This window comes from Rattus norvegicus, chromosome X, assembly GCF_036323735.1.
Source record: "Rattus norvegicus strain BN/NHsdMcwi chromosome X, GRCr8, whole genome shotgun sequence".
NCBI lineage: Eukaryota > Metazoa > Chordata > Mammalia > Rodentia > Muridae > Rattus > Rattus norvegicus.
Window position 1 is genome coordinate 35,262,204 of NC_086039.1, and position 10,728 is coordinate 35,272,931.

Sequence of the window (10,728 nt, forward strand, 5' to 3'; positions counted from 1 at the left end):
TACAAAATGTTGTTCCCAGCATACTAACTAAAAACAGTCTCCCTGGAGGAAACAACCAACACCAATGTCCATTTTTAAAAGTTTTTGTTTCAAGAAAAAGGCAGGGAGGAAAAAAAATAGACAATCTAAATTGTTTAGGCTTTAAAATTAGTTCCAGCTGGGCATGGTGACTCATATCTGCAATCCTAGCATTTAGGAGGTGAGAATAATCTTGAGTTTGAGGCCAGCCTGGAATATATACGGTGTTCCAGGACAGCTTAGACTACAGAATAAGAAACTGTATGAAAAAGAAAAATAAACAGCTGAGTGTTACCAGCAGTATGTGCATATAATGCCAGCACTTAGGAGGCAGAAGCAGGCCTTCTGTGAGTTCCAGGCCAGGCAGAGCTCCTCAGTGATATCCTGTCAAAAAAATCAACAACATTCCATAATCAAATGGCATCAACTTGACTCCAGCTTCTCACTGGCAATCTCCTCAGAAGAAGCAAGTCATGCTGGAGAGGCTGTGGATATGGAAAATGGACATCCCTCTCTGGAGAAACCAAGCCAAATGGCCTCGCTGGAAATTGGAAATCTCTTTTGTAGATATGCACAGACATGAGTCATAAAATCAAAAGTTGATTGACATAAGAGCCAGGGCATCAAACATTGTTAGCGCGGTGGCTATTTTAAGCTGAAGAAATCTGAGAGACAAGTACATACAGGAATGTCTCTTGGGCCTTCTCCTTTCTTCCATCCCTGAAGCAGATCAAGAAACCCAGGACATAGGTTGACACTCCACTTCATGAAGCAGGTCATGAGATCCTGGGATGAGAAGTGCCGTTCTTAGGTACCAATCAAGTAGAAGATATATCTTGCACCTCATCTTCTGATCTTTTCCCTAATCTCATCCCTCATCACTCTGATGCTGTTCTGGACCGGCTTTTGTAACACCCACTCCTATGGGTGAACTTGCAGAAAAGTAAAGTCTGTTTGAAAAGAGATAATGAAGCTGGCTATGGAGGAGCTGAAAAGGAAGATGCTTCCCAGAAATTAGAGCTCCTGTTCATTTCCCCCACTGCACCTAAGCCCCAAGACACATTCATGCACACACACACACACTGACCCAAACACATACAAATGGATATTTGGGAGGGAAAATCTCTATTTTCCTCAGGACTGGATTTAAACAAATCTATTTCCTTCCAATAATCTCTGTCTCCTGGGTCACAGCAGGCTGTAGGAACCTTAAGAGTCTGGTAACACCTATATTTCTATATTTGGAGGAAGCCATTACCAAGACACTATATGATCAATATATAGATATAGATATAGATATAGATCCATGACTCTTCATTAGACCTGATATACTCCATAGTATGTTTCAGCTCTGATTTTTATGAGGGTCTCATGAAACACAGAATTCCTATTAAATAAGCAGAGCTTCTTCTTGTGAATCTGTCTTTTGTTATGGGAATTACAGTCATGAACTTAACACAGGCAAAGGAAAGGATATGTTTTTTTCTGATTCATGCCTCTGAGTCATGTCTCACCTCAGTGACGCATCATCTATGACTTGCAGTTCAGCCCTCAGGGAAGCACAAGCGAGTGCCTGTGCTCACTACTCCCCTAAGAGGATAAATGTGCATGAGTGCACAACTTTTTTAAAAATCTCAACTAAATAGAATGTTCGAGTAAAAAGTACAGCAGCAAAAGTGACCATAAAGAGTAGAGCTATCAGTTTCTTAAAGGGGAGTGGTAGGCTTTGGGGAGATGGCTTGGTGATTAAGAACACTTGCCGTTCTTGCAGAAGACTATGGTTCAGTTCCCAGCACCCACATCAGGCAGCTCATGCTCCAGGGGATCTGGCAGTGGAGAGAGACTTTTAGATGCTGTCTTAGTTAAGGTTTTACGGCTATGAACAGACACCATGACCAAGGCAAGTCTTAAAAAGAACAACATTTAATTGGGGCTGGCTTATAGGTTCTGAGATTCAGTCCATTAGCATCAAGGCGGGAGCATGGCCGCATCAGGCAGACATGGTGCAGGAGGGGCTGAGAGTTCTACATCTTCATCCAAAGGCTGCCAGCAGGATACTCACTCCCAAGCAACTGGGGTGAGGGTCTTAAGACCACACCCATACTGACACACCTACTCCAACAATGCCACAACTCCTAATAGTGCCACCCACTGGATCAAGCATATACAAACCATCGAGGGTGCTTTGTATGTGTGTGAGAAACAGGGAGCTGCTGGCAAGGATATGCCTTAGTCTTATCTTTGTACCTTCAGACTAGAAAAGGGATAAGTTATCACCCATTCCCAGATAGGTACCCATTGGTTCTATGTGCAGAGTCAAGCAGGAATCAAGAGCAAAGTAGCCAGGGATAGATGAAAAAGGAAGGCAGAGATGCCAGGTATCCATCCTGCTTTTAGTTCCACTGTGAGTCCAAGTGAGGAGTCAGAGCGTTTTAACAAATGCATCTTCTAAATACTCCTTGTAGAACCTTGTTAGATTTCAGAGAAGAGCAGCTGCATAGTGAGTTCATTGCATGGTGGGTTCATTTGGAAAAAGATCTGACACACGTAACCCTTCAGCCATGAGCTTTATTAGGAGAAAGGGTCTCGTGTCATCAGGTTCGCCAGCAGGAGCCTTTACCCACTCAACCATATTGATGGCCCTGGAGATTATTAAGTGAATTGTCAGATTTAGAAAGACATGCATCAAATTCTCCTTCAGTTTTGGATCCTGTATTCTATAGAGATACATAAGACCACACATATGACACAAAAGTAGAAGACAAAGTATAAGAAAACACAGAGACCGGGTCGGAATGTTAGAAACAAGAATAACTCTGGTGTTGCACAAAGAAACATACGAACGAGGTAAGAGTAGCTTGGCAAGGCAATTCCTTTTGGAGGAAGGGTGTGCCAGAACCCACAGTGGATGAACAAGCACATTTAGCCAAGATGCTTTCTGTCTTTTATCCCTAAAGCTTGGCTTCCCAATCTGATGTAACAGGGACAGGGGATAGGTTCAGGAAATATGCATTCCAGTAGGAATTCTTTGATAGGAAACAAAACAAAGCAAGACAGTTTCTTACAGGGAAGACTAAGGGGGTTTAGGATGAGAATATGGTCAAAATGCATTATATACTTGTATGAAACCCAGTACTGTGTACACTGACTATATGCCAATAAAAAGATGACTTATTGAGTGAACAATTTAGAGTAATTTTCTAGGTGTTCCCCTGTGGGCTGGTGAATTTATGTCAATTGCACACAAACTAGTCACCTGGGAAGAGGATCTCAATTGAGAAAATTTCTCTATCAGACTGGTCTGTGGCCATCCATGTCTGCGAGGCATTTTCTTGGTAATTGATTAATGTAAGAGGGTACAACTCACTGTGGGTAGTGCCAACCTTGGGCAGGTAGTACTGGTTTGTATAAAACAAGCCATGAAAAGCAAGTCAGTAAGCAGCATTCCTCCAGTAGTCTCTGTTTCAGTTCCTGCCTCCAGGTTTCTGCCTTGGCTTCACTCAGTGAAAGACTCTTGGCTCTCTGCTCCTCCCTGTTCCAGAGACAGCCGCATCTTCTCATGCAGTGCCAGCCTTGTCTCATAGACAAGATGGTGAAGGTTGGTGTGAATGGATTTGGCTGTACTGGGCGCCTGGTTACCAGGGCTGCCTTCTCCTCTGCATCTGGTAAAGTGGAGATTGTTGCCATCAACGACCCCTTCACTGACCTCAACTACATGGTCTACATGTCCCAGTATGACTCTACCCATGGCAAGTTCAACGGCACAGTCAAGGCTGAGAATGGGAAGCTTGTCATCAATGGGAAGCCCATCACCATCCTCCAGGAGCGAGATCCCACTAACATCAAATGGGGTGACACTGGTGCTGAATATGTCGTGGAGTCTACTGGTGTCTTCACCACCATGGAGAAGGCTGGGGCTTACCTGAAGGGTGGGGTCAAAAAGGTCATCATCTCCACCCCTTTGGCTGATGCTCCCATGTTTGTGATGAGTGTGAACCACGAGAAATATGACAACTCCCTCAAGATTGTCAGCAATGCATCCTGCACCACCAACTGCTTAGCCCCCCGGCCAAGGTCATCCATGACAACTTTGGCATCGTGGAAGGGCTCATGACCACAGTCCATGCCATCACTGCCACTCAGAAGACTGTGGATGGCCCCTCTGGAAAGCTGTGGTGTGATGGCCATGGGGCAGCCCAGAACATCATCCCTGTCTCCACTGGTGTTGCCAAGGCTGTGGGCAAGGTCATCCAGAGCTGAACGGGAAGCTCACTGGCATGGCCTTCCATGTTCCTACCCCCAATGTATCAGTTGTGGATCTGACATGCCGCCTGGAGAAACCTGCCAAGTATGATGACATCAAGAAGGTGGTGAAGCGGGCATTCGAGGGTCCACTAAAGGGCATCCTGGGTTACACTGAGGACAAGGTTGTCTCCTGCGACTTCAACAGCAACTCCCACTCTTCCACCTCTGATACTAGGGCTGGCATTGCTCTCAATGACAACTTTGTAAAGCTCATTTCCTGGTGTGACAATGAATATGGCTACAGCAACAGGGTGGTGGACCTCATGGCCTACATGGCCTCCAAAGAGTACGAAACCCTAGACCACCCACCCCAGCCCAGCAAGGATATGAGAGCAAGAGAGAGGCCCTCAGTTGCTGAGGAGTCCCTGTCCCAACTCAACCCCCAACACTGAGTATCTCCCTCACAATTCCATCCCAGACCCCATAATAACAGGAGGGACCTAGGGAGCCCTCCCTATTCTCTTGAATACCATCAATAAAGATCGCTGCACCCACAAAAAAAAAGTCTGTTAACCTTTAAGCCAAATAAACTCTTTCCTCCCAAAGTTGCTTTTGTTTTATCACAATGACTGGAAGCAAACTAGGACAACAGCACATGGTCACTTGGGTATTTCTTCTGTTCTTGTTAGATTCTAAGTTCAGAAAAAGGCTCTCTCTCTCTCTCTCTCTCTCTCTCTCTTTCTCTCTCTCTCACACACACACACACACACACACACACACACATACACACACACACATACACACACACATACACACACACACCACACACACACATACACACACACATACACACACACACACACACACACACACACACACACACCACACACACACACCACACACACGTGTGTGTGCGCGCACTCAGTAATAACTAAGAAGCTGGTTGTTTCTTAAGTGTCCTTCCTTCTGGTCCTAGTCACAGCCTCATTAGTGCCAGCAAAAGCACTCAGTTGTTAATTGACTTAAGAAATCAGGATCATTAAAATTGAAAATGTCCATTTAAACCAGCCTACTCCTTTGTGATGTTAAAGTGTCCCCTTCGTGAGTGCATTCTTCTCTCTCAGCTAGGCCTATTACAGCTTTTAACCTGGGCTTTTCATTCACAGCCTCTAGTGGTCTTATTGCTATAATTTTCACAAGTAGAACACTGAAGCAATTTAATATTATTTTTTTTACCGCAAAGATTTGTTTCCATTTTGCATGTATTGGGTAGCTGAGATTTCTATAGCATCTTAAACTAATGACGTAATCTTACAGCATTAAGAAGAAAATGCTTAAAAGCTGAAAAACAAGAACCACCAAAAAAGAGGTTAAAATGTTTAAATTAGTATGTGAGGAGCTGGAGAGATGGCTCAGCAGGTAAGAGCTCTCGCCATGCTGAACTACTCAGCTTCCGTCTTCGGCTTGAAAGCCACCTTATAGTAAACCTCTATTTCTCAAGAACTGGGGCTATGTCCTACCTGTGACCTTAACTACAAATGGTTCTGCACTGCCTGTTCCAGAATATGGCAACCATTCCTTTGTTTCAAAAAGTTAATAACTGTCTTGCAACCCTACCTTTATTTCTTTTTTCTAAAAAATACATCTTTATATGTAAAAGACCCACCAGTTTTCTATTATAAAATTCATAAAAAGAATCATACAAATTAAGAGGCTGTATTTGCAAGGTGAACGACTGAAAGACTATATTAATACTCCATAAATTCTTTTTAAACTAAGTGAAACCTAAATTAAATAAACTCTCTGTTATTCAGGGCCATGTAATGTGGCTATAAAATTCAGCAAGCGACCACACAATCCTTTCCTTCTCTTTTTCTACTTCTATGAACCAGAGCTTTTCTATGTACTCAGACTGGTGTTAAACTTTTGGTCTTCCTGTCTTGGCCTCAGAGTCCTGAGATTACAGACCATCATGCCTAGCTCCAATCAGTACTCCTCTGAAAGTGAATAGATACTGTTAAGTACTTAAGAACAAAAAATCCCATAAAGTTAAAAAAAAAAAAAAACAGGCACAGTTGTGAACACATGCCTGTAGTCCCAGCTACGCATGCGGCTAAGGAAGAAGTCATCTGAGCCCAAGTGTTTGAAGCCAGCCTTGGCAACACAGCTAGCTACTCCTTCACCCCACTCCCCACCAAAAGGAGACACGTCTATGATAAATGTCACATAGGTAAATAAGGTAATGTGGGAAACTATTTCCTGGTGTGCCTTGCTCCCTCAAAGTCAAAGCTGACTGGCACAAGCACCCTGTGACATGTGGTTAGCACCTCAAAATAATAAACAGTTGCATTTCCATTCCTTTTACTATGCCCCACCCCACACTGGAGACTGTACCTAGTGGTTTATGTGCTAGGTAAATGTTCTAGCACTGGGCTTTACTCCTGGCCCTCTTTTTATGTTAGGAAAGGGTCTCACTGGCCTAGAACTAATTCTTTATTGCAGGCAGACCTTAAATCTATAACCTGACTCGGCCTCCCAAGTATCTAGGATTTCATGCCTGGACTGCCTGCCTGACCTAGAGATAGATTTTAACATGAAGGCTTTCCTCTTCCATGAGACACAGTGACCACAATAACTGAAATGAAATTTCAGTGGGTATTAAGTCTCTGGCCAAGCCCCTCTCTCCAGCAATTCAAGCTTCTACAGGTGAGAAGCTGGCAGAACTGTGGGTTGGTCTACTGCATGTGTCTCCCTGGGATTGCTAATTTTCTGGGGGATTCTCCGCCAGGTACTGTTCCCATTCAACTTCGACCAACTTGTACAGCTCTGTTGTGGCCTGGGCATCTTCCACCGAGGAATGTCCACTTTTTTCACCTTGAATGTCCCAATTCAGCAGTTATTTGGTGAGATGCTTCAGGGACAAAGTGACATTTTCTGGACAGTCAGCCTTCCGGTTGAGGAGTGAGGGACCCAGGATGAAAGTACTGTAGGGCTTTGTAGTCATTGTGAATAGCATGCCCTACCACTACCTTCCCTGAGAGTATCTTCAAGATCGGACTCTGAGCAGTCTTAAAGGGGGTAGCATTAACCATGTGCCACTTCTGGATGCCACTCCATCTGGTCCAGTAGTCCACAATATAGCAGGGTGGGAAGGATGTACTCATCTTAAAGCACATCTCCATTGTAATTCACGATGCTGCAGCAAGCCAAGGAACTCACACACCCTTGGGTCCCGTGCCCACCATTTCACAATTTATTGCCACCATCTTCCCGAGCAAGTTTTGGGGGGACTTTAGGACAGTTATCCTCTGAATAAGCTTGGGTGGAGTTCTGTCCATCATTTTTCTTCAAGGGCTTCTTCTTGAAGCCTTTATCCTTTGGGTTTGGGTGGAGTTCTCTGCACGGAGCCATATTGGATTTGGACCTAGCCGCTTTTTGACTGCATGGTTCAAAGTGACTCTGGGCTGTTTGGCCACAGAGACTCACCCCGAAGATGACTGCCATAAATCTTAAGATTGTTGGATAAAGCCTCTCCCATGAATTTACGGCACAGGAGTATAACATTCAAGGGATGCCTCAGCTCGAGCAGATACCGGTTATCTCCTCAGTCAACACCCAGTGTCTCTACCACCTGACCTCATCGCCTGACTTCTATGCCTCCAGCTATCACTGCCTATACCCTCATCTCCCCCTCCTTCATATTTCACAAAGGTCACTCCCCCTACCTGAAAGCCTTAAAAGCTGCAATGTTCATCCCAATAAACGAGACCTTGACAACAGAACTTTTGCTTGGTCTCCTTCTTCTCTTCACCCCCATTTTGGCCCACAGGTAGAAAGCCTCTTCGGGACCCTGAATAACTGGGTCCCCGCTGGCGGGGACAGTTCTCAGTAGTAATTTTCTTTTTCAAAGGCTTCTTCTTGGATCCCTTCTTCTGGGTGTGAAATGGGTAGCTCTTAGTGTTTGGAAGGGCACCCTGAAATTTCCCTAGCAAATCTATTTTAGTCACAACAGAATCAGTCTTCTTTGAAGGAGCAAGGGTCAGCCACGACAATGATGCTTTATTGTTTTTGAACTCTTCTGAGTCCCTCCTGGAGACAGCTGCCTCTTTCTTCTTCTTTGGGCATGGAAGGATCTTCGAAATGCTATCTATTCTTGAAGTTTCCCCTTGCTTTGGAGGTTCTGAGTTCAACTTAGACACCTTGCTAGGGGGTTGGTTCTTTTTATTCACTGCTGGACAAAACGTTGATGTTTGGCATTTCCTCCAAAAGCCTTTTTTGAAGGTTCCCCAAAGTCCAAATTCAGAAGTATGGTAGGCATGAGGTCAGTGGATGGTGGGAGAAAGCTGGAAAGAATGGCTCACTGATTGAAAAAGGATGAGACTCTCATTCTCTATGGAATCCCATAGTTCAACATGTGGAGGTCAGCAATTAGTCTTGGGGACAAAAGAAATCCTGATACCTGCACCATAGGCTTCCTAGTTGGGTCCCAGTAAGATCTCAAGCATCAGGAACTGAATGTAGGTGCAGGCACGTGCCTGGACTGCAAGAACACGGCAACCGGAAGGCGGCTGGCACACACGCATCTGCAGCGCCCCCACCTGAGGCAGCAAGGCCAGCATCTCAGAGTGTGTGAACTGCCACAAAGGTGGTGGTGGTGGTGGTGGTGGTGGCTGCCGCGGTGGCATGGGTGGCGACAGGGGGTGGGGGGTGGGATGTACTCCCCAGCCCTTCGGGTCCTGTGGAGCTACAACTTGAAGGCAGTGGGATGCTCTACCTTTATTTCAAATGGTTTGTTATAACCACCTTATTATGACTACCTCTTGTTATGACTACCTTGTTATGCCCACCTTGCAACCATGTATCTGTTTCAGCAGGTCATTAGGACTAACTTGTCGTGCTTATATTCTGCTCCTATAACCCTGCCTATTTCACCCACCAAAACCCCATGTGGATACCCCCTACCTGTAAGCTATACAAACCTTGTTTTCCTCATGTCCAAGGCTGACCTCCTGAATCCCAACTTACGGGGCGGCAGTCGATATACGAGTCGGCTGACCAAATCACCCAGTGCTCCGAGGGACCAGACCACCAACCAGGGAGTGTACAGGGATGGATCCATGGCTCCAGATACATATGTAGCAGAGGATTGTCTTATGCAGACTCGATGCCCCAGTGTAGGGGGATGCTGGAGCCATGGGGCAGGAGAGGGTGGATAGGTGGGGGCGCATGCTCATTGAGGCAAAGCGATGGAAGAGTGGGCAGGTGTGGGATGGGGAATTTGTGAAGGGGTAACCAGGAAGTGGGATCTCATTTGAGGTGTAAGCAAATGGGATGATTAATAATCAAGAAGCTTGCTTTAATTGTTTTCTTTAATTAATTTGGCCATGACGATTTGAGTCAGTCTTTTTCATTGCATCTCTGAGATTAACAGCTCTTACAGAGGACCTGGATTCGGATCCAGCATTCATATGATTAGTCTCAACCACCCAGGTAACTGAAAGCGCCTGGTATGGGTATACATACATTCAGGCATAACACTTGCACACCTAAAATAAAAATAAACAAGCCTAAACTAAAAGTAAAAAATAAAAATTAGCATATGAAAACTTCAATATGAACAACTAAGTTATCCGACGTTCCCAGAGAAAGCCACGCCTACAATGAACATTCCGCAAGGCTGAACTTCAATAGTTGTGAAGAAACTGGAATGTTGCAGGTCAACAGTCGAATTATCTTCGTGTATTTAAGGCCCCTAAATAGCCACTCATTGCCTACCTCTGTGTATGATTTAACATCCTTGTGACTATTAGGTAAGCCCATTTGGAATGTACAAACGTTCAGAACCCTAGCTTCCACCAATCTAAAATATCAGGCCTATAGCAGATATTTCCCTGCTTTTCTGAAACCTACCTACCTGATGTTTTCATCTATGTATTGGATGGTGTCTTACTGTCTCTGTACTGTTACTGTAAAAATTTTATGAAACAGTTATTACATTGGAACATGCCATTTGGGGTAATTTAAATTTGTTTTCTTGGGCCATGGTCAACTCATATTTGGCTCCCCCCAAAATATATTTTCTCCTTTGAGGCACAAGTTGTATTTTTATACATTTATGAACACTTGGGCCAAGAATAGGGCAGATAAGGGAAGTAGATTAGATTATTACTTTACTTATAGATTTTTATTTATGTGGTGTGTGTGTGTGTGTGTGTGTGTGTGTGTGTGTGTACCACATGGATGCCAAAAAAGGGTAACTGGATCCACTAGAGCTAGAGTTACAGGCGTTTGTATGTTCAACATGGATGCTGGGAACTGAAGTTGGGTAATCTGAAAGAGTAGCAAGCACTCTAACCACTCAGCCATCTCTCCAGTGCTATAGATTCTGTTTTAGAAGTGTTTGTTACTTTGTTCACTATGTTCTTTTAAATTAATTTTGATTTTTTTAAAAAAAATATTGAATTC

The 10,728-nt window shown here is 44.4% G+C and overlaps 1 pseudogene; it reads right to left on the bottom strand.

Moving 5' to 3' along the window:
• Window positions 1-5,933: 5,933 nt before the first annotated feature.
• Window positions 5,934-8,798, bottom strand: LOC103690820 (interferon-stimulated 20 kDa exonuclease-like 2 pseudogene; annotated as a pseudogene).
• Window positions 8,799-10,728: the final 1,930 nt, after the last annotated feature.